General features: G+C 38.2%; 1 pseudogene; it reads left to right on the top strand.

Annotated features, from left to right (window-relative positions):
- The window catches only part of LOC125355753, a 119,121-nt pseudogene that overhangs the window by 15,248 nt on the left and 79,782 nt on the right, over positions 1 to 24,091 (top strand).

The following is a 24,091-nucleotide window of genomic DNA, read 5'->3' on the forward strand; positions in this document are numbered from 1 at the left end:
TTTTTTTTTTTTTGCCCAGACTAGCTTTGAACTGCAATCTTCAGATCTTAGCCTCCTACTAGCCAGGAATACAGGTGTGAGCCAGTGCCTTGCTGAGAAAAGCTGTTTTCTAGGCAGGCCTGGAACAACTCCTGCTGCACTCCTAAGGCCTCATCTCCACCTGTTGAACCCCGTATGCTGTTACCTATGGAGGATGTCTGTTTATAAGTGGACACATACTGCCCTATACATATTAGCGGTGGGATACTCACAAGGGCTAAAGGAGAGCTGGTCAAACAAAATGAGCAAAAGGCATTGAAAGCTCAGAATAGACCACAGAGCCAAATAAAACCTGGGCATATACTAAATGTGCCCCAAAGCCTGGCCCCAGCTGGCCAATTCATTTCATTTTTGTACATGAGATAGGATAATGTTTTCTTCTCTTGAATCCCTGAAGAAGGCCAAGTGGAAGGGTTTTGGGAAATTACATCACTGAATGTTTTGTGTTTTGGCCTCCTCCATTCAAGTGGACTTTCTCAAATCATCCAAACAGCCTTTCTCAAGAGCTATTATTTTCTCCTGTCCTTTAGGATTTTTTCCCTTTTTGTGTCTATGTGTGTTTTATGTCAAGATGTACTTGGTATTTAAAGGACAAGATATTCTGCTGCTTGAAAACGAGGTTGTCATTCATTTAATAGCTTGTATAATGAATCCTGAACATTTGTATTTCCAAATAAACATGAAGAAATGGGTCTACACTTGACAGTAGAAACAACAAAGCACAAGGAAGAAACAACTTTCTCTAGTTTAATCCATCAACTCTAGTGGCTCCAAAGGGAATCTAACCTACAGAGTATTTTCAAACTTGAAGGGAATTAGATCTGGAAAGCCAAGGCTAAGAAGATTCTAGTCACCTGTTAGAGATGGAGTGAGAACTCTGCCTTCAATGCTCTTCCTCTCCCATCAGCCACACTACGTAGGTAGAATCACTTGTCTCATTGATCAGGGTTTTCTTTTTTCCTTTTTTTTTTGGCATCATTGGCATTTGAACTCAGGACCTTGCACTTGCTAAGCAGGCATTCTAGCACTGGAGCCATTCTGCTAGTCATTTTTTTCATTGGTTATTTATTTATATATTTTATCTGTTTATTTATTTTTGTGCCAGTACTGAGGCTTGGACTCAAGTACTGGGTACTGCCCCTTAGCTTTTATTGCTTTAGGTTGGTGCTCTACCACTTGAGTCTCAGCTTCACTTCTGGCTTTTTGATGGTTAATTGGAGCTAAGAGTCTCATAGACTTTACTTCCTATGCTGGCTTTGAACCACAATCCTCACATCTCAGCCTCTTGAGTAGCTAGGATTACATGTGTGAGCCACCAGCTATATTGGTTATTTTGGAGATAGAGTTTGGCTTCATGCTCAGGCCAGTCAGAATTTGAAGCTCCTATTTGTGATTCCCTTTGTCTCTGGGATGAGAGATGTGTGTCACCGTGCTCAAACAGTTATTTATTTGTTGAGATTCTCCTGTCTGGGCTAGCCCTGAACCTCTGTCCCCCAATCTCAGCCTCCTAAATAGCTAGGATTACAGCTGTTAACCACTGCATTCAACAGATACTTTCTTCTTTTTTTACTTTTCAGGTAGAGGTGTGTGTGTGTGTGTGTGTGTGTGTGTGTGTGTGTGTGTGTGTGTGTGTGGTCTTATGTCAATGCTCTGAAAATAATATTTAAACTTAAAAGAGATTTGAAAAAAAACCTAGGCCCTAAAATTTCAGAGAGAAGAGTAGCGTGAATCTTTGCTATGTATCAACTACCCAGATTTTTAAAAATCACAATTTTTATGTCATTTATGCATTGTTTTCTTTTTTCCCTCCTGTTCCTATCCAGCTTCACTTATCTCTTTTCCCCCTTACTGAAGTGTTTTAAAGCAAAATAGGAATTTCAAGCCAGGATATAGGATAGGTGTGGGGGGGGGGTGGGAAGAGAGACAGACGGAAAGACAGACAGACAGAGACAGAGACACAGAGAGAGACACACAGAGACCGAGGGAAACAGAGATAGAGATAGAGAGACACACAAAGAGACTATGGTTAACATATGAAATAAAGAAGAGACTTTCCTGATGTTATCTGTGTTGCTGATCAGCTGCACAAAAATATTTATCCCAGATCTTCACTCTTCCTTATGTGAACCAATAATATGGTCCTTTTTCTCTTTCTCTCCCTTCCTTTCTTCTTTCTCCCTCCCCTACCCTCCCCTTTCTTCCTTTTTATTCTGAAATTTGAACTCAGAGCATAGCACTCTACTGCTGATCCATGTCCCCAGCCCTTTGATACCCTCATTGTTTTTTGAAATAGAATCTCTCTTCCTTCCCTAATGCACAGCTGGATTGTAAGGGGTCTATTTTAGTCTTCCTGTTGTAGCTAGAATGACAAGCTAGAATGACTGTGCAAGCTCTTTCTGCTGAAATAGTGTTTTGAAGAAGTACCTGCCCAGGCTTGCCTGAAACCACATTTCTCCCAATCTCACCTCTCATTTAGCTAGGATGGCAGATGTGCCCCCTCTATAACCAGCTGTTGGTTTAGAAGGGCTTTTATCATATTTTTTGCCCAAGCTGGCTTTGAACTAATCCTCCTGATCTCAGCTTCTCAGGTAGCTAGAATTATAGGCATGATCCACCAAGACCACACTCTTTTATAGGGTATTTCTTAATAAGTTATTTTTAAATTCTCAATTTCTTAACAAAGTCTTGCTTTTCACCAGAGACCACCCTTAGATGACAATACTTCAATTTATGCCTCCTAGGTACCTGGAATCTCAGTCGCATGCTACTATACCCAGGTTATTTGTTGAGACAAAGTCTTACTAGCTTTTTGACTGGCCTTGCACTCTGATGCTCCTATTACTAATCTTTACCTACTGAGCAGCTGGGATTAGGAGCCAACTGTGTCCAGGCCTAGTACATTCCATTTTCAAGCGACACTGAGTTGGGACACAAATACTTTTCAAGTTTTTGCAAATGATTTCAGACAGTTTTATTTTCAAGATCACAGTTTCTTAAACTAGTTCAATTACCAAATAACCACTCTCTATGTTATTGCTATTCAATAGGTTAAAAGCTTATAATATTTAAGGATCAGTAGTTAAAAATGTAAAATGATGTGTTTGATTTTTTCAAAATATGTTCCATAGAAAATGAATAAAATGTTTCCTGTATTGATATAATATAAAGGTCTGGATTTGATGCAAATGATAAATCTGTTATTCTAAGCTAGAGATTGGACATAATTGAGACAAAGTGATTATTGTGCCTATAAATGACTCATTATATTGATCAGTTAACTTAATTCAATAGAGTAGGTGTAACAATTTGTGTATCACAAACCAGAGACCAATGGAAAAGTTGCTCACTAGAAACTGATGATGAGTTAACATATTAGACTTTACATATCACTATAAATTTCTTATTAATGTTTTTTATTCAGGCATTTTAAATCTTCATTATTGGAAATGTGGTTAATTTTGTAAATGTCTTCACGTTTTCTGAATTATATGTATGCACTGAATAACTGCAATAATTTGATGTAAATTATTTAGAAATGCTGACAAAAATCTCTGCCTGATAACTTTCTTATGGATGACTATATTCTCTGTGGAGCCTTTTGCTTTTTGTATAGTGTACAGATCTCAGAAAGTTGCAGCATTCTGAATAAATTACTTGCTTTATAGCCCTATTTTCTCCTCTTAGATCTTTACTTTATCCCCAGAAGGTAAGGAAATTATGTTTATTATGAGCCATTTATCAATGTGTTTGTAATAAAGTCTTCCCATTCATCTTATTTATATGGAACTTTACATGTTTTTAATAATCATCTTCTGAAAAAGTCATAAAAAAAGCTTTGTGTAGTAGAGACCAATGAATTTTCTCATATAAATGTTTCTTAATATACAGATTAAAATGATATAAACATGAGTCAAAGCCTTTCCTTTAATGACAATGCAAAGCATGATTTTAACTCAATTTTATTCTTATTATCTCAAATTTTGCCTGTAAGTCATGTGAACATACTTAGCTAAGTTGTGATTTTAATGATGGTGATCATAATTTTTAATTCATGAGGGATTTGGCAAGATATCTATCAACTCATATTACCAGACTCCTACCTATGCCTACATTTTCCAGAGGGAATGATACCTCTATGTCTATCTTTATGTATGACTCTATCATATCTGTCTTCTATCTATGTCCTATCTACTTCTTTTAAAAAAATTCAGTCAGTATAATTAAGCTCTCAAAATTAAGGAGAATAATGATATTCAGTTGAATAAATGAGAACTTACAGAATAAAAATTTAGCAAAACAAAAATGAATACAAACTCCAAAGAATTTGGTAATTATTGACATGTATAATTCACTTTGAAAAACTCAATTAGAACATAAAACCTATAGAATAGGAATGATCCAAGCATAATTTAGTGAAGTAGAATAATAGGAAATATACAAATTAAGTGTCTATATTGTATATTTATATATATACATATTAAAATGAGCCATCACAATTAATGATCATATTAACTCAGAGTGATACAGTCATGACAGTATAGATATCTGGTATTTCTAGTGTTTTTTTTTAAATTTCATTTTATTGTCAAGGTGATGTACAGAGGGGTTACAGTTACATACCTAAGGTAGTGAGTACATTTCTTGTCAAATTTGTTACCCCTTTTCACATTTTTCTCCCACTTTTCCTCTCCCCCAGCTCTCCCTACCAAGTTGGATAGTTAATTTCCAACATATTGTCTTGTCAGTATTGCTGTTGCATTGGTTCATCCTTTGTCCTTTGTCTCACCATTTTGATGTTCTCATCCCTCCCCTAATTCAGCATATACAGTACCCAGGATAACAAAATCAAATACAGGGGCAACAGGTGATAAACCATAGGGGGAAAAAAAGAAATAATTTTACATAGTACATTAAAAATAACAACAACAATGAAAAACCTCTTGTTTCCATATCTTGGAGTTCACTTCACTTAGGATCATCTTCGTAAGGAAACGAAAAGACTTGGAAAAAATCATATTAAGTGAAGGGAGCCAGACCCAAAGAAACATTGCATGGTTTCCCTCATTGGTAATAATTAGTATATGTCTAGGATAGTCTCAGCAGAGGATCACAATAGCTCAATGGCTATGTACATATGATCATATAAGCTGATCCCATGTACTTCTTTAAATGAGACATTACTTTCACCAAGAGAATTTCCCCTTGGATTATGTTCAAGGGAGCTGGGAGCTGCTGCTCAAATTAACAGCTGCAGTAGATGTGACACAGCTTATCTATGACTCACTCTTTCAGGACAGGTGCCTTGGAAGACAAATAAGACATCCAGCCATGCTGAAGATATTCTGATGGAGAGAATATTACATATCCACTGTCTGGGATCCTTTTGCTCTACATGTATAGAAATCATGAGGAAGTGAGGAGTAGCTCTTCCAATATTGGCCACAAGCCTGAAGTTCCAAGGCCTAGGATCTAGAGTGGCAGACTCAGAGAGGCCTGCAGTTAAGGGCTTTTGATTTGGGGTCTAGAAGTCAGAGACTTATGAGTCTAGGCTCTCAGGTTGGAGCTTCATTGTTCTGGGCTTTAGCCATCAGTGGCCCCAGAATGTAACCTTTGACTTGCAGCAGGGAGCAGAAGTAGCAGCCAACAACAGCAGGTGGTACCTGCCAGTGCTTAAAAAAGAAGCATCTTAAGATATATTATGTCTCATTTTACCATACATCTTACAAATATGTTTACTTTAAAACAATTTGGCCTAATGAATATGACTGAATAAATACATTTGCCTTATCCAATAAATAATAATCATATGAAATTGAAAAAAAAATAGGCCTCTGGTACTGCCATCCCCAGCTATACAGTGACAATTTTTATTGGTCTCAGTGCGAGGGTGTCAGGATTCTCAGGCATGATGGATGGTGTCCAGTGTTTCAGCTCTTTGGGCCTAGGACATTACTCCTCTCCTTCCTTAGGCTTTGAGGCCTGACAGCTCCTTGTAATTCTTCCAGTGACCCAGGCTTGCAACTCTTCTCTTCAGCTTCTCACAACACTCATTTTGCCCATTGCCTCTGCTTCCTGTCTGTCTGGAAGACTTTCTTTACTGTCTCTGCTGCCGACATGATCATAGCCACTTCAGTCACAGACCTTCTCCATAGCCCACAGTATTATCCATGTGAGAACCCCCAGTTTTTCACATATATATATATTTTCTGTTTGTGTGCCATTCCTGGCCCTTGAACTCAGGATCTAGGCACTGTTCTTGAGCTTTCTATGCTCAAAGCTAGTGTTCTACCATTTGGGCTGGAACACCACTTCTGGCTTTTTGGTGATTAGTTGGAGATAAGAGTTTCACAGACTCTCCTGTTCTAGCTCACTTCGAAACACAATCCTCAGATCTCAGCCTCCTGAGTATCTTAGATTATAGTACAGACATGAGCCACAGGAGCCAGGTTTTCACATCACTTTCTTTCAGATTTCTCTGAGTTCCAGATGGGCAGTTCCAATTTTCTATGCAAATTTCCATCATCTCAAAAGCACCAATTGGAAGGAGCTGCAAATCATATGCATGAGGCAGGGAAGTATGCTATGGAAAGGAGCCAATAGTGTACAAGAGTAATTCATTGTACTGCAATCAGCCACGCTGTGTAATTCCATTAATACAAGAAGATCAACAGTTTCTCTGTATTTCTAAGTGATGACATAGGAAAGCACTGGACAGAAACCTGTCAAAGTATTAACAGTCTAATCCTGTAGTGGTAAAAATGTAAGAGACAAAGGAAAATCTCCGATTTCAAAACAATAAAGCTGAAAACAAGTGACACGGAGAGAGTGAGGCTGCAAGCTGCTGCTTGCCAGATTCAATGTCATTTAGTCATTAAAGTCATAGAGCTGGACTTGATTCAGACTGATATGTCCTATCTTTTATGTGGTTCTTGTTTTGCTCATCTGCTCATATCCCACACATTTTCTTGTAGTCATCTGTTCATGTACAGAAATGCCCCCCATGGGTGGTATGCCTCAGAGCTCTCCTTCAATTCCACACTCCACATATGAGGCCACTGTTATTTACTTCTGCGTTATTGTTGCTTTATGTTTCCTTCATGTTACTGACAGAGTGTTGATGATAGAGAGATTAAAAAGTCTTTGGAGTTTTCCAACAAAAGAAGTTGCACATCAAGTGGAACTGACTGTGGCTTTCTCAGAAAAATTAGCAAAAACAACAGATTCATGTTTCTTTTCATAGAAAGATCTATTTTCAGAATTAAAAAGAAGAATTTTCATGAATTCACCCTGAAAATACCCAGGTTACAATGGAGGCTTAGAAATCCTGATGCAATTGACATTAATTTTCAAGATATTTCCTTGTCTTTCCTTGCTTGAGTTTTATAGTTACCTAAACAAAAATAAAAGTACAGATAAAAAACACATCACATACACAAAACAGAAAATTATACACAAAACAGAAAATATACAGGGTAAGTTCTAGCATTGGTCTTCATGATTCTCTGATTTCCAAAAGGCTTTATTACTCAAACTTTTCTAAATAAAACAGATCTATTATACTTAAAATTTCATTTAGAGTTTACAAATAAATAGAAGGTTGTGGTGGTAGAGAAGACAAAGAAAGAAAACATAATGGTTAGGGAAGTAATAATTAAAGATTTATAAAAATGAAAGAGAAAAACTCTTGAAAAATGGTTAGTCCAAAAGATAGTGATTAAATTAGTAATAGGTTTGGAGAAAATGGGATATGAAATGAGTCTTTATAGTGTCTAAGATATAAAATACCTTTTTCCTTGAAATAAAGGCTTTTCTTTTGCAGAGAGACAAGAGATGCTGTATTCTGTGAGAGCAAGACATGCAGTGAATGTTGAAAAGCTTTAGTTTAGCATGTCACAGGCCCCAAAACAATTAGAGAGAGCTATAGCATTGCTCAAAGTAGGATGCTGTTACATTATTCTCCATGCACTTGAAAGGTAAACATGATTGCTATGTATAAAAAGATTATTTGTATATTTGTATGCTGAACAGCCTGTATTCTTAATGCCTTCTGGTGATTTTCTTGTGAGACCACACTCAGCTCTTGCTTTCATTTTTACTGTAGAAGAAAATTAAACCATCTATAAGGCCCTAAACAGGCAACACTCCCCTTTTCTCTCTCAGAGATCTCTAGCTGGGCTCTTGAAATGGACTGTTCCCTGCTGTTTTGCCCAGATGGCCACAGATGCCCAAAGCTGCATAGAAAACATGAGGCTATGAATCGAGAGAAAATGCATTTAGAAACCTAGGGATTTAAGTTGACTGCCTAGGCTGAAAATTGGCCATGGCTTCAGTTCTGTAATGAAGGGACATAAACTGAATTCTTATCACAGTGCATCTGCAAAACTTCCTGTGTTCCCTTGTAAACGGAAACATCCTTGTTATTTTCTTCGAAGCATAGCAATGATATGTGTTCTTTTGGGAAAAAGTTACTACCTATGAAGTAGAAAGTGAAGTTCTCTCACACATTATCACCTTGAGATATCACCTATTGTGCATATTTTGTCACCAGCCATTCAAGCAATTTCTATAAAAGTGAACACAGGTAGGGTTTGGTGGCTCACACTAGGAATCTTAGCTACTCAGGAGGCTGAGTTCTGAGGATCTCCATTCAAAGCCATCTGGAGCTGGAAAATATGTAAGACTCTTACCTCTAATTAAGCACCAAAAAAGCCAGAAGTTGAGCTGTGGATAAAGTGGTAGAGTGTTAGACTTGAACCAACAAAAGCTCAGGAACAGTGCCCAGGCCCCAAGTTCAAGCTGCAGGACTATTGGAGTGCGTGTGTGTGTGTGTGTGTGTGTGTGTGTGTGTGCGCACGCGCATGCGCACACACTCACACAAAGTGAACACATTTTTATCCTTTGGAAACAAAAAACACAGCATTTTTGTTTGTCTTATAGGGTTAGCTTTTAGCCTCAACGTTGTGTATTGGACCTAGTTTGGGACCATTACCTTCAGTTCTAAAGCTTATGTTTTACACTATAATACTAGTTAGTATTTGTTAATGAATTCTTTAATGATGGACATTCTCCAATAGATACCCTTGTGTGAGGAATATCTCTTCACTGATGTATTTGCACACAAACTCTGCCATTTCCTATGATATATTCCCCCAAGGTGGAATTGCTGGGTCAAAGCGTATGTGGGATTTACACTGTAGTACCAATTGCCAACAATGCTGCAGCAATGTGCTAAATATTCTACTATCACCTGTCTCCACAGTGTTAAGGCTCCTACATCTTTACCAATACTGAATATTATCGATGTGTTGTAAAACTTAACCATTTGGCAAATCCACTGCCTCATTTTGCTGTAATATATATAACAAGGGCTTTTCTGATTTGATATGTAGTTGTCTTTTCTGCGGGAAAAGGCTTTGGGAATCCTTTCTCTCTCCAGCTTCTGCGTTCTGGCTTGTCAGGGCATGTACTAGGCATTGTTGGTCTTTTGCTCTAAGGGAGAATCATTTCCTTTCTCTGATGGAAATGCTCATTATATTTACACAATCATGTACACACAGACAGCCCAATCACATACACTACATTATTTATACACACACAAGTATGCATGCACATGAACACATGCATCACACACAAAATCACATATGCAGTTGAACATATCACTCACATACCATATCACATTGTAGTGCATTGGTATGGAGCAATGATAGCACAGTTTTCTGTTCCACTGATTAGATGCCCAGCACCTCCACTGCCCTCTGGTGGCCAGGACTTGCCTGGGTGCCGGCCTCATCCTCTCAGTTTCTGAACATCACTCCTGGCGCATTTCTTCAAGCAGAGAGCTTCTTCCTTCTGGTTGGACACATTTACACTCATAACCCAAAGGCGGCAGTACAAAGGTGAAAATTGAATTCTTGGGTGCAAACAAATTTATTTATTTATTTATTTATTATTATTATTATTTTTTTTTTGGCCAGTCCTGGGGCTTGGACTCGGCCTGAGCACTGTCCCTGGCTTCTTCTTGCTCAAGGCTAGCACTCTGCCACTTGAGCCACAGCGCCACTTCTGGCCATTTTCTGTATATGTGGTGCTGGGGAATCGAACCCAGGGCCTCAGGCAGGCACTCTTGCCACTAGGCCATATCCCCAGCCCACAAATTTATTTTTTAACAACAAAAATGACTTCTTTCCTCCCCTGGTCAATATGTATTATTTTTCCCTAGAATTAAACTGTGGAAATGCATAGGTAAGCTTAAAAATTTTTTTTTTCTTTTTGTGGTGCAGGACCTAGACCATGAACATGAGCTGAGCACTGTCCCTGAGCTTTATTTGTTGTTGTTGTTCAAGGCTAGTGCTCTACCACTTGAACCACAACTCCACTTTTTTTTTTAGTGTTTAATTGGAGATAAGAATCTTATGGGCTTTTCCTGCCTGGGTAGGCTTTGAACTTCAATCCTTACATCTCAACCTCCTGAGTAGCTAGGATTATGGGTGTGAGGTACATTTTGTCTTTTTCAAACATTCTGATTTACCCTTGGACCGGTGTTTCTTTTTTAATGCACAGTTTTCTTTATTCACTTTTTCCCTTTTGTCATCAGCATGTCTCAACACAGAACCACTGAAATATGCTGACCTCTTTTTCTTTATTCCAAATTAGCAATAAAAATTATTCAGTATCTATCTATCAATCTCCTATTTAATTAAAACATGAAGTTAGGTTGGAGAAATATAAATAGTAGAGTTTGTAAAAGTCTATGAACAGTACTTTGTCCTTCAGTTTTCTTTGTGAGTTAGAATCCAACTTCTTTTTTTTTTTTTTTGGTACCAGTACTGTGGCTTGAACTCAGGTGTGAACACTGTTCTGGAACTATTTTGCTTAAGGCTAGTACTCTATCACTTGAGCCACAGCTCCTTTGTGCAATTTAAGACAACAAAAATGATGTTAATATTATTTTCATTCACTCAAAAATATTCATTCAGCATTTTTATGCAGTGAATTTTATGTAGTGAGCAAGGAATTAGGAGAAAAATAGTGATTAAATTTAGTGATCAAGAACATTGTACTAGCTGGCTGTCCTAGCTACTCAGAAGGCTGAGCTCTGAAGATGGCGGTTCAAAGCCATTCAGGGAAGACAAACCTGAGAAAGAAACTCTTATCACTAGTTATCTAGCAAAAATCCAGAAGTAGAGGTGCAGCTCAAGAGGTAGAGTGTTAGTCTTAAGTGAAAAAACTAAGAGAAAGCAAGAGGCCCTGAGTTCAAGCCCTAGTACTGGTGTATGCATGTGTGGATGTATGTGTGTACACACATGTGTGTGCATACACACACATACACATACACACAGACATGCAGAACATAGGCCCTTCTCTAAAGAAGCTTTTTTTTGTGCTCAGAAAGAGGAAGAGAAAAAATCATGGATTTTCAATAAATAGTGGCAAGAGAATGTAAGAATGGGACATGCCTTTGGTTAGGATATGTCAGGGAGGATGTCCTGGAGAGAGTGGCTCTGGCTTCTTTCCTGAGGCTTCAGGGAGTCCAGTGACAGGCATATGGATGGATGTTTTACAGTTCTGTTTTCCTTACATAGGTTTACTATACTGTTGCATCCTATTAGGCCTCTGGCCTATTCTGAAGATTCTCATTTCTCTTGGTAAATAGGAACTTCACGTTGTGTATATATTGTGACAACCTCTTAACCCTTAAATTTATTGTCTTTATCCTATGTGATAAGCATTGTTCTAACTATTTGTATAGATTACCTCATTTAACCTTCTTAGTAAACTTGTGAGAGAAGCAGTGGGTTACGATGCCCGTTTTAGGAGTAAACTGAAAGCCAATTTATGAGGACTTACTCAATTTACACTCAGAAGAGGTAGAACTAGATTAATGAGAGAGAGGACCCTGGGTTGGGGAAAGCAGAGGAGCCTGAAGGTACTCAACTCAGCCTCCTTCTGTGGAGCTTCCAGTCCTCTCTACCCCTTCTCAGTGTCTACCAAGCCTATCCCAACCTCATTTTCCTGTTGTCTGGTGCATTTTCTCTGAGCATAGGAGAAACTTCTAGAAGATTTTTTTTTTTGTGGTGGGGCTTGAACTCAGGGCCTGAACACTGTCCAAGAGCTCTTTTGCTCAAGGCTAGTACTCTACCTCTTTGTGCTATAGTGCCACTTTCAGTTTTCTAGTGGTTAATTGGAGATAGGAATCTCACAGACTTTTCTGCCCCAGGCTGGCTTTGAACCACAATCCTAAGATCTCAGCCTCCTGAGTAGCTAGGATTATAAGTGTGAGCTATCAGTACATGCCCAGAGCCTTATTTTAAAGAAAAGGAACCCAGAAGGTTTTTAACTGATGCTAATCTTTTCTTTCATTCTAAAAGTTACATCTATGTACTAAATACTAAGTAGTATTTAGAAATAAAAGGCTGGGGACATAAATAAAGTGGTAGTGTGCTTTCCTAGTGAGTTTGACACTCTAGATTAGATGTCACCACCACCAACAAAAAGAATATTTATAAATACAGAAATACATAGTCACGAAAATTATAATTATTCCCAACTACTGTCAATTGTTTGAGATCATTCCTTTGCTCCGTTTTACAAGTGAAATTGTAATAAGCATTGCATAATCACTACATACATGTGTATGAACTCATATATGTGCACACGTAATTACTTATGTGGGTTTACACACATATAGATGCATGATATGTATGGGTAAGAGAGGGTTTCGTTAAAACTCAGTCCATATGCACTCATCATTTCAATCAGTCCAAGTGTATTGACTTCTGTATTGAATGTCTGTCATCACAGTTGTTTTTTAATCTTGTGGTAAAGTTCTGACCTCAGATCTCTCCCAGTTCAGTCTTACAAGTTTACATTTTTTCCCCTCACATCATTCAATGTGCAAAAACATAGGCGATTTTTCTTCTCCTGTGCACTGGCAAATGTTAAAAAGTTTTAAGTTAAAAAGTGTTATGCAGCTCTTGCTCATATCCTTTCTTCTGTGTCCTTGTTCAATACCATAATTAAGGAACTGACACTCCAGGTAGGCACATTAGGATGTCACAGAGAAGCCAATGGAAAAAGGTCATTGTGTAGATATGAGATAAATATCTTTTCCCAAAGGACTTAATATAAATGATGCTGTCTTCTCAGCAGAGGACTGAGTTGCTGAACAGGGTATGCAGATAGTGACAGAGAAATATTTGGAAGCAGAGAAACAGTGGGAGCAGGATGAGGGGCCATCTTATCAAAATGTGGATCCTGCTTTTTAGAATAGGCTTTGAGCATTGGTTGAAATTAAAATTATAGTCTTTGTGTTGTTATCAGGAATTTTTTATGCATGTGATCTTTCTTCCTGCCTGCCTCCCTTCCTTCCTCCCTTCCTTCTTTACCTCCCTTGTCCCTTCCCTCATCCTTCTTTCCTTCTTTCCCTTCCTCTTTCCTTCCCTTTCCCCTTCCCCCCTTCCCCTTTCCTCTCGCCTCTCTCTCTCTCTCCTTATTCTCTTCCTTTCTAACAGAGTCATGCTATGAAGCCTAAGATGGCCTCAAATTTCTGATCCTTCTGCCTCAGTTTCCCAGATGCTATGATTATGTGATTTCTTCTGAGTAAAGTATACAAACAGTATCAAGGGAAATACTAGGTATTTACTAAGAACTTTACTAAGCACTTGTCTACTATAGTGAGTTTTCTTTTTTACTTATTAATTTCTTACCACAACAGATGTGCTATCTTCTCTGAGCTATAAAAAAGGAGAAATATTGTTTCTGTAGACAAAACTGGAGTTGGAACATTCTATATGCTCTAGAGTAGAAGGTGCAGAAATGGAAATGTATGTACAGGGCAGAGGGAGGAAGTCGTATGCCAACTCTTCCCTTCCATTACCCATGGCATGAACGCAAAGTATGAGCTGAAATTAAGCTTTGTCATAGCAAAAAAGAGTGAAGAGTTCTTTAGACTGAAATTACTCTTATCCAAGAAATTTGTGAGAAAGATCTTGGGTAGTGAGTTGGGAGTTGAAATATGGGAAAAAGAAATTCAGACAGGGTCCTGAAACAAATTTAGGTTCCCTTTAATCTTTAGCTAGACATGAGGATAAAGGCATCTCTAACCTTATACAAAACTTCTCATACTGGCATTTTAACTTCTCATATTTTGTTGACAGGGAGTCCCCAAAATGCTTTTGCTTAGGCAAAAGGGTGTCCATAATTCCCAGTTTTCTCCAAGTACTGAACCCTGGTAGGAGCAGTCTCATTCACTATTTGTGACACTATGTGGTGATGTTAATGCTTCATTTAGGGTGAGACTATGGTACAAATTTACTTACCACTTCTTAAAAAAAATAAAGTTGTATTAGAACACAGCCTTGAAGGACAGGTTAATTGACCCCTGTTAGGCCATTAGGGTTACAAAAAAACCAGGTTGGGCCAAAGGTTGACATGGCAGGAAACAATGAAAGAACATAAATTATCTCTCTTGTTCCTAGAGAGCCTATGATGATAGGTTGCAAGTTCACCAAGTGTGTCTACACCAGAGAAACTGGCCAAGGCAAGCCCTTCCTATGTTTGCCCTCCAGTTCCAAGATGGGAGGAGGCCAACCAGACAGTCATTTAGAGTCAATTAGAAGAGCTTTTGGTAGCAAGTGAGCCCCACTTAGCAAATCAAACCAGAGATATTCTTCCAAGAGAGAGGGGACTAAACTAAGTATCTAGTGGGACCAGAAAAAAGCCTCACACCTCTCTTGCTATGATTGGAAAATCTGCTTCCCACCCTTTGAGAGTCTTCTTTTCCGTTCTTTTCTTGTCTGTTATTTCTCATCTTTTCCTTTTCACTTGCCTTTCACTTTCAAGTAAACTTAATCTGTTTATCTTAAACACTTCCCTGCCTTTTTCTTTGGTTTTTAAAAATCCAGCCTATATTAGAATGAATGCATTGTAATATTGTTCATGTTTTGGTTTTGCATTTGCATTTAGTTGTGATAAGGCTATATGATCCAAAACAAACACTGTATATACGCACACACAAAATTTGTTGAACATTGCTAGTGAGGCCAGAGTCCTAGATTTTCTTTCTTTTCTTTCTTTCCTTCCTTCCTTCCTTCCTTCCTTCCTTCCTTCCTTCCTTCCTTCCTTCCTTCCTTCCTTCCTTCCTTTCTTTCTTTCTTTCTTTCTTTCTTTCTTTCTTTCTTTCTTTCTTTCTTTCTTTCTTTCTTTCTTTCTTTCTTTCTTTCTTTCTTTCTCTTTTGTCAGTTCTGGAGCTTGAACTCAGGGCCTGAGCACTGTCCCTGTCTTCTTTTTGCTCAAGGCTAGCACTCTGCCACTTGAGCCACAGTGCCACTTCTGGACATTTTCTATATATGTGGTGCTGGGGAACCCAGGGTTTCATGTATATGAGTCAAGCACTCTTGCCACTAGACCATATTCCCAGACCCTAGATTTTCATTTATATTTGCTACATCCAGCCCCAGAAAGCTTTCTCACAAATGATTACAGATGTTTAGTTGGTTAGTCCTCACTACATTTCCATTCATGAAACAAAGATCCACATGCCCGTTCTGTAGAATTCATGCAGGGCCAGTGGGATAATCTTGGTAATGATAGCACTTTGTTTTTTAATGAGAGTGTGTATTAGTTTCCTATTGGCTCTATAACAAAGAACCATAAGCTTAATGACTTAAAATGATCACATTTATGATCTTGTACTCTGGAGATTAGAATTGTAAATGAGGCAGGGCTGTGCCTTTCAGGAGATTTCAACCTGTTTCAGTATCTTGTTTAGTTGTTAGAGGCTGCATGGCTTCCGTGGCTTGTGACACTCATCTTCACACCTTGACCTTGGCTTTCACGGTCACATCTCCTCCTCTGATGCTAACCCTCCTGACTCTTTCCAATAAGAACCCTTGTGATGAAAACTAAAAAAAGCAACAAAGCAAAAGAACAAAAAAACCCCTCCAAATCTCTTGTTTCTACTTTCTGGAGTTCATTTCAATAAATACAACCTTTTTCTGAATAATTACTTATTTATTTTCAAAGTGATGTACAGAGGGGTTACAGTTTCATAAGCAAGGTAGCAGGTACATTTCTTGTACCCACTTTTGTTAACTCTTCCCTCATTTCCCCCTCCCCCCTCCTCCTTTCCCTCTCTCCCCATGTGTAGTTCAGTTGGTTTACACCAAATGGTTTTGTAAGTATTGCTTTTGGAGTCGTTTGTTTTTTTATCCTTTGTCTCTCCATTTTGATATTCCCTTTCCCTTCCCTAGTTCTAATACCAGTATATACAATATCCATGGTACTCAGATGAGATACAGTGATAGCATGGGGACAACCACGGGCAGGGGATTCATGAGGATCATCAACAAAAAAAGCTACAGTTGCACATGACATGTTGAAAGTAATTACAACAGTGATATAACACTCGTTTCCATAACACAGAGCTCATTTCACTTAACATCATCTTATGTGTTCATAAGGGCATAGCTATTGGGCTCTGCCTCTGCTGTGACTAGCCTAAACCTATGCTGATTATTCCCTATGAGGGAAACCATAGAGTCCATGTTTCTTTGGGTCTGGCTCTCTTCACTTAGTATAATTTTTTCCAAGTTCTTCCATTTCCTTACAAATGGGGCAATGCCATTATTCTTAGAGAGGCAGCCTTTTCATTTACATAACTCAACCAAGACTCAAACCAGACTCAACCAAGTTTTGCCACTCCCTTCATTTCCTCATTTCCAGCTCTCTCTGTCTCTGTCTCTCTCTCAGCAGCAGCAAACAGACTATGACTTGATCATCAAGCCCAGCACAGCCATTGCAGATTCCTCTTCTCAGGTCTCCAGGGTAGGACACAGTGGCAAAGCTAGCAGTCAACACCAGGCCAATTTCCTACTCTAACAGGGGAAACACATTGGAAAGGGTCAGAACCCATCCATGGGACCAATTAACTGCAGTAGGATTCAGTGTGGTAATATTTGTTCTTCTTTGAGCCATTTCATTGATCACAATATACCTTTAACAAACCATTGTCTACTGATTATGAGATTGCAATTTCACATACTAGGAAAGTGCCTAGGGCCTCAAATGCTTACAGTGTTTATGGGTGAATGCTTTAGATACCATAACCATTAGGGTTCATTTGATGTGTTTGCAGCAATTTAATATAATTCAAATAAATTCTCCACATCCTTTTACTCTTTCTTGAGCTCTCATGCACCCATTCTGTTTATCATAATTTCTTTTTGCTTCCTTGACTTCTCTCCACTGGGTTTCTGATTACTTTGTCTTCTAAACCTCAAAGGTCTTATTTTTTATGTAATTCTCACATGACACTTATTTATTTTTCATGTTTTATTCTTATTGTAAAGGTGATCTACAGAGGGTTTACAGTTACATAAGTTAGGTAGAAGTACATTTCTTTTTGAACAATGCCCCCCCTTCCCTCATTCTCTTCCAGTTTTTCCCTCCTATATCCACACATAAGTTGCATAGTTCATTTTCAACATAGTGTCTAGTGAGGATCACTGCTGCGTTTGTTCACTCTTTGTCCCACCATTTCTGTGCTCCCCCACAACAGGTAAAAATATATACAGACAAGAGGTACAGAAAACAAAAACAGCGATAGGAGAGAGAGTGAGAAAAAAAACCTCTTGTCTCCATTTCCTGGAGTTCATTTTGACAAAAATATAGTTTTATATGATCACATAACTATTGTTCCTTTGTCATCCTCTCATGGTTATATGGGCTTTTGGTCTTGTTCCTTCTCTGTGCTAGCCTATGCTCTCTGAGTGCAAAGGCTGACTTATATCTGCCTTGGAGATTTAGCATAGACATAACATCCTGTGTTTAGTAATTACTTAGAGCTGAGTAATTACTTCATGTCCCTCAGTAGTTTTCTACTCTGGTACTTAAGATGTAGTGCATCCCCACTTATCTCTGGACCAAGTTGACAACAATATTCATTAAACTGCTTAAACCTTTTGACTATGTTTATAGTTTTTTTGTTTGTGTTCCTTCCTCTTCCTTTTTAAAACTTTCTTTGGTATATCTAATATATATCAAGCATTTCTTTCTTTCTGGCTAGATTCCAAACCTTTTTGTGGTCCTCTAGTAAATTTAGGGGTTTCTATCTTGCATGTCACATGTAAGGGTCAGTTTTTATCTCCTTACTTCTGTAATTATAGCTTACTCTTTGTTTTAGAAGACAGTACTTATATCTGTGGTTGTGGTGGAAGGGCTTCTATAGGTCAATATTTTTAAGAAAATTGTATGGTAGTACTGAGGCTTGAACTCAGGGTCTTGTGCTCAAGGATGGTACTCTACCACTTGAGCCATACCTCCACTTCTACATTTTTTCTAGATAATTGGAGATAAGAGTTTCATGGACTTTTCTGCCTGGGCTGTCTTTAAACATCCACTTTCAGATTTTAGCCTCCCAAGAAGTTATGTGTGAACCACCAGTGTCAGGCAACAAATAGTACTCAAACATTTCTTGGTTATTGTCCTCCTTTTGTGATCTGAATATTCTTTACATGTAGCTCTATGTAGAGTTTTCTTTATTCCAGTTTATGTTGTTGGTTATCTCTCTTCCCTTATTAGCTTCTCAGAATTTTGAAAAATAGAGAATAGACACAGTGCTGTGGTGTACCAGGGCAGCATTGGGGTGGCCAGCTAGGGATTCCATAGCTATTTGGAATGGAATCAGTCCTTCTATTCTACATTCAAGTTTGTCTTGTGATTAAGATTTTTTGCACTATGCCAAGAACTGCTGTTTTCCAATAGTTAATCTGTCATCTAGATTAACTGCCATCCTGATGCTTTGCTTAAAATGAATGATTCTGTTCATTTCTTACAGCATGTACCCCTAAATTGTTAGAATGATAATTACTAAATGCTTACTGCCTCAATTTAATGTATAATGTGCTTCACATATTGTAAAAGTGTGTATTTATTGGGATAAATTTAAAAGGGATATTTACTGTGTAAAGTGGGCAATTTAATCTAGTGAGACTAGATTTGTGATTTGGTAAAACAGAGCTATGGACATGCTGCTGAGTCCTTTTTCTGTTCAGTAATTCTTGATAGTTCTACCACTGGTCCTTACCTTTTTCTACCTACCAATGATGTTAGTATTTGTATTTTGCATAGAACTTTCTAGAATGCCTCTCCTATAGAGACCTCTTATGGAGGTAGAAAGGTTCTATAGCAGGAAAAGGCAATTTCTGTGTGATGTGGAGGGTGGCTTGACATGCCCCCCACGAGTGGTAGAGGTTAAGAAAATTGAAGTAGTAGAATTTGAAAGGGGCTGAATAATAATTTTTGTGGCAAGTTAAAGTTTAAATTTAAAAATAACTGGTGCTTGTGGTTTACGTGTGTGGCACACAATCCTAGCTGTTCAGGAGACTGAGATATGAATATTGAGATACAAAATCAGCCTGGGAAGAAAAGTCTGTGAGACTCTTATTCCCAATTAACCACCAAAAGGCCAAAGGTGGAGTTGTGGCTCAAGTGGTAGAATATCAGCTGTGAGCAAAAAAGCTAAGGGACAAGTGTCAGACCCTGAGATTAAGTCTCAGCACTGGCACAAAAAATGTTAAGACACAATTAATTTAAAGTTGTGTGTGTGTGTGTGTGTGTGTGTGTGTGTGTGTGTGTGCACGCCTGTACTGGGGCTTAAAATCAGGGCCTGAATGGCCTTCTTTAACTTAAAGCTTGTATTCTACCACTCGAGCCATAGCTCCACTTCTGGCTTTTTGGTGGTCAACTGGGAATAAGCGTTTCATGGACTTTTCTTCATGGGCTGGCTTTGAACTGTGATACTCAAATCTCAGCCTCCTGAGTAGCTAAGATTACAGATGTGAGCCACCAGTGCCTGACTTTAAAAAAGAAGTATTTTAAACAACAGATGTTAACTGAGACACACAGTATCAATTGGTAGTTAAACTTCTGTCAAGCTGTACAGAATTTTAAAAAATGACCTAAGATCAACCTAGTGTGATTCTTAGACTTTGATGGTCCAGGAGAAGGTGCTGTGTCACTGCAAGGTTGAATGTTCTTGTGCACAGCAACACTTGTTGGGGCGGTTCTTATAAACAAATGAGGACTGACTTGGTTAATGAGTCTGACCTCACAGGTGTGAATCTCGTGGGTTTCAGTTCCAGTTCTGTCCTGTGGAAATTGGTGAGAGCTTACCCTCCAGGCACCACCTGGGGGCCTGTGAGAAATAGGTCCATGTAAAAATGGGAAAGAAAGAAGCAAGCTTGAAAGTTTTGACTTAATTACTCTCTGCTTTTAGCCTCTTATTCAGGCTGCCAGTCTATTGTGGTATGCCATTTACCCCCAAGCTCCTTCATTCCTACTTTCATTTTTGGTACAGATGGGAGGCAGGAGAGTCGTGTTCCAGGTTTGGACTCTCGCCAAGCTCTGCAGATACCTCTTCAGAAAGCAGGGCTACTGCTAGCTTCTGAGGGCCTAGTTTGGGATGCTTGAGAGTACTGTGCAGATGCCACATTCATTTCCTCTGAGCTGAATTGAAAGTTTGCATTATTGTACAATTTTCTGTAAAATTCCACTCTTAAGTAGAAGAGATGGAGAAATAAAAGGATAATGCCTTCCATCAGTCAGAGACAGACATTTTAAAAATATGATATTGAAAATAGCATTTTTTTAAAAATGATTTTTACCTTATCTTCTTAGGGCAAAAAAGGGAGGTAATGGGTGATAGCCAATCATAGGAGAGATTTCACCAGAAGGGGCTGTTATGAAGGCCAAGAATATAATGCAAAAGGAAGGAAGGAAGCAAGGAAGGAAGGAAGGGAGGAAAGAAGGAAGGAAGACAGGCAAACCAGGGACCAGTAGCCTGTGTCTGCAATTCTAGCTACTCAGGAGGCTGAGGTCTAAGGATCACAGTTCAAAGCCAGCCCAGGCAGACAAACTCAAGAGACTCTTATGTCTGATTAACCAGCAATAAACCAGAAGTGGAGGAGTGTGACACAAGTGGTAGATCTCCAGTCTTGGGTGAAAAAGTTAAGATTAAGAGGCCCTGAATTCAAGTCTCAGTACTAGGACCTGAACACACACAGAGACACACACACACACACACATACACACACTATAGTGCAAAAGTAACAGAAATAAGAAAAATATGAATAAATATTAAAAAAATGAAAACCAAGATTACAGTACAGAAAGCATTATTATTATATTATAAAAATATTATTATATTATACAAATCAATTCCACAGATCCTGAGAGATCAGTTGTTGATTTAAGAGAATATCTCCAAGTAGGTTGGTTTTTTATTTTCCAATTTTGCTGACTTCATTCTTTTGTTGTTGGCCAAAATGTCTTACATTTTCATTTTTACTTTTGGATGGAATTAATTGGAGGCAGTGTAGAATCTTAAGCTGTTATGGTGTTTTTTCTCCAGCCATATCTTTAAAATATTGGATCAAGAATCAACATATCTAAATGATATCTTTGTGTTGTGAACTGTCACTGGGAGCAGTAAGTACATTATATCTCTAGGCCTGAATTTCTTCATCCATGAAATGAGAGCAAGGAAGCGTACCACCTCTAAAATCCTTTCCAACTTTGCAATTTCCAGAAGTACAAAGTGCTTTCTCTTGCTTATCACAGGGGAAAACATGTAGAGAATATTAGAATCCCCTTGTCTGAGGTTTCCCTTTCAGGCTTTCCCTTTGAAATTTATAGTTATAATTAAAAATGTTCACTCAAAGCACTATGTGCTTATAGCAAAAAAAGTTACATAGACAAGCAAGTATAGTATAAATGGTTCAGAATCTTAGGTTCTTGGATAACTACTATTAATGCCATTATACATAATATATAGGTTTTTGACTACTTTTTCTAAAAATGTACAGATACATCTGCACACACAAACATAAACCTACACATATGGATGTTTATGGGCATCCTTTTAGTTATGAAAATGACATTTTAGAGGTATTCAGGATAAGTACATTAAGAAAACATCACTGAAAAACATATGTTCAGGTTGTGCCTGAGTTTGGAAGATGATCTGGAAACAGTCTTTTACCTTGTTCCTTGACTTAAGTGCCAGTTCATCCAGGTTTGCATCAGAAGACTTCAACTAGGCTTGCCTTCCTTCCTTCCTTCCTTCCTTCCTTCCTTCCTTCCTTCCTTCCTTCCTTCCTTCCTTCCTTCCTTCCTTCCTTCCTTCCTTCCTTCCTTCCCTACTCTTTCTTTCTCTCTATTTTCCTCCCTTCCTCTCTCCCTCTCTCCTTTCCTCCTTCATTTTCTTCCCTGCTCTTGCATTTCCTCCTTCCTCCCCTTCTACTCCTCCTTCTCCTTTTCCTTTTTTGTGTACCAGTACTATGGCTTGAACTCAGGGCCTGGGAACTGTCAAAGAACATTTTGCTCAAGGCTGTAACTCTACCACTTGAGCTCCAGCTCCACTTCTAGCTTTTTAGTGATTAATTGGAGATAAGACTATCAAGAACTTTCCTGCCCAGGCTGGCTTTCAATTGGGGCCCTTAGATCTTAGCTTCCTGAAGTAGCTAGAATTGCAGGTGTAAGGCACTGGTGCCTCGCTATAAATTTGCTTTACACACTAAAAATATTAGGATGAAAGAGGAAGAGAGAATTATGACTTCCTTTACATTTCTGAATTTCTGGGCTTACAGGCATGAAGCACAGGTGCTGGGCTTTCCCTCTCTTTCTGTTGATCCCATTGTTTTTTCTCCTTGAACAGGTGCTGCTAAGTCTATCTTCCTATCCTTCTTCAGTACAGATTTTTGATTTTTTAGAAGTAAACACTCATAGGAAAGCAAAACTTTGTTTATATTGATGATTTGTATACCACCAATTTAATACCTTACCAAAAAACACAATGTGATCAGGCCAAAGTTTTTTTTTCTTTCCCACATTAAAAAAACACAAACAACTGTGTTCCTGGAGGGTAGGTACCAGTGGGAGGGGATGGAGTGAAGAGGGAAAGTGAGGACAAATATAGTCAAGTAGTTTATATGTATGTAGGAAACAAGGAAACATGTTAAAATTGTTTTAAGAAGAGAAATTGAGTGGTTGGATTTAAGTGGCATAATATGTTGATATACTGATATACTTATATATATATTATCTCACTATATATGTTATATTATACACACATATCACAAACACATATGTCACAATGAACTGTCCTGGTATAACAATATGTACCAATAAAAATGATATAAAAATGGGGCTGGAGGTGTGGCTCAGTTGGTAGAGCCAGTAAGTGAAACTGGCAGGTACTGAGTTTGAGTCCTAAATTTGGAGCTAAAAAAGTAAAAAAAAAAAAAAAAAAAAAAAAACCAAACACGAAAAAGACAGAAGCAAAGCAATAAATAGGGCAGAAACAATAACTACACAAAAGCCAACAAAACCCCAAACTATTGGAACAGGCACTGATCCTTTCCTAGCAAAGAGTACATAGAGAAAACAAAATGGAGGAGGAGGTAACAAACAGTACAAGAAATGTACCCAAGGCCTAATGTATGAAACTGTAACTGTACACTGGAAGAATAGATTAAGGTAGTTATGTAATTATCTAGGATTTGGTTTAAAATAATTTATTCCTATGATATGTGTGTGGCAATTATACGTTCATGGTCATGAAAGGTATTACCAACCCATCACAACACTATTCCCGAGTCTTTCTCCTTGCACTCCAGATAGTCACAGATAACAGGTTAATGATGACACGTCTGGGCCATTCTGTTTCGTTAGTTCCCCTATTGTCCTGAACAGTGGAGAAATACAATTTGTTTCACACTTATGACACTAGAAAATTATTGTACAATGTGTTTATATGAATCATATCAAGTTGGATATTTTCAAAAAAGAGAAGAATTAAGTTATTGCTATGGACTGATTATGTCCCTTCAAAATATCTGTGTTAAAATCTCACCCACTAATGTGACAATATTAGGGGAAGGGCCATTATGAGGCAAATCAGTTCCATCAGAACAGACATGGGCCAACATTTCTGTGGTTCCCAGGTTAGTTTGTAAACCAAATTATAAAATTCTATACTTTTTGGGGGGGCACA

This window comes from Perognathus longimembris, chromosome 7 (genome assembly GCF_023159225.1).
Source record: "Perognathus longimembris pacificus isolate PPM17 chromosome 7, ASM2315922v1, whole genome shotgun sequence".
NCBI lineage: Eukaryota > Metazoa > Chordata > Mammalia > Rodentia > Heteromyidae > Perognathus > Perognathus longimembris.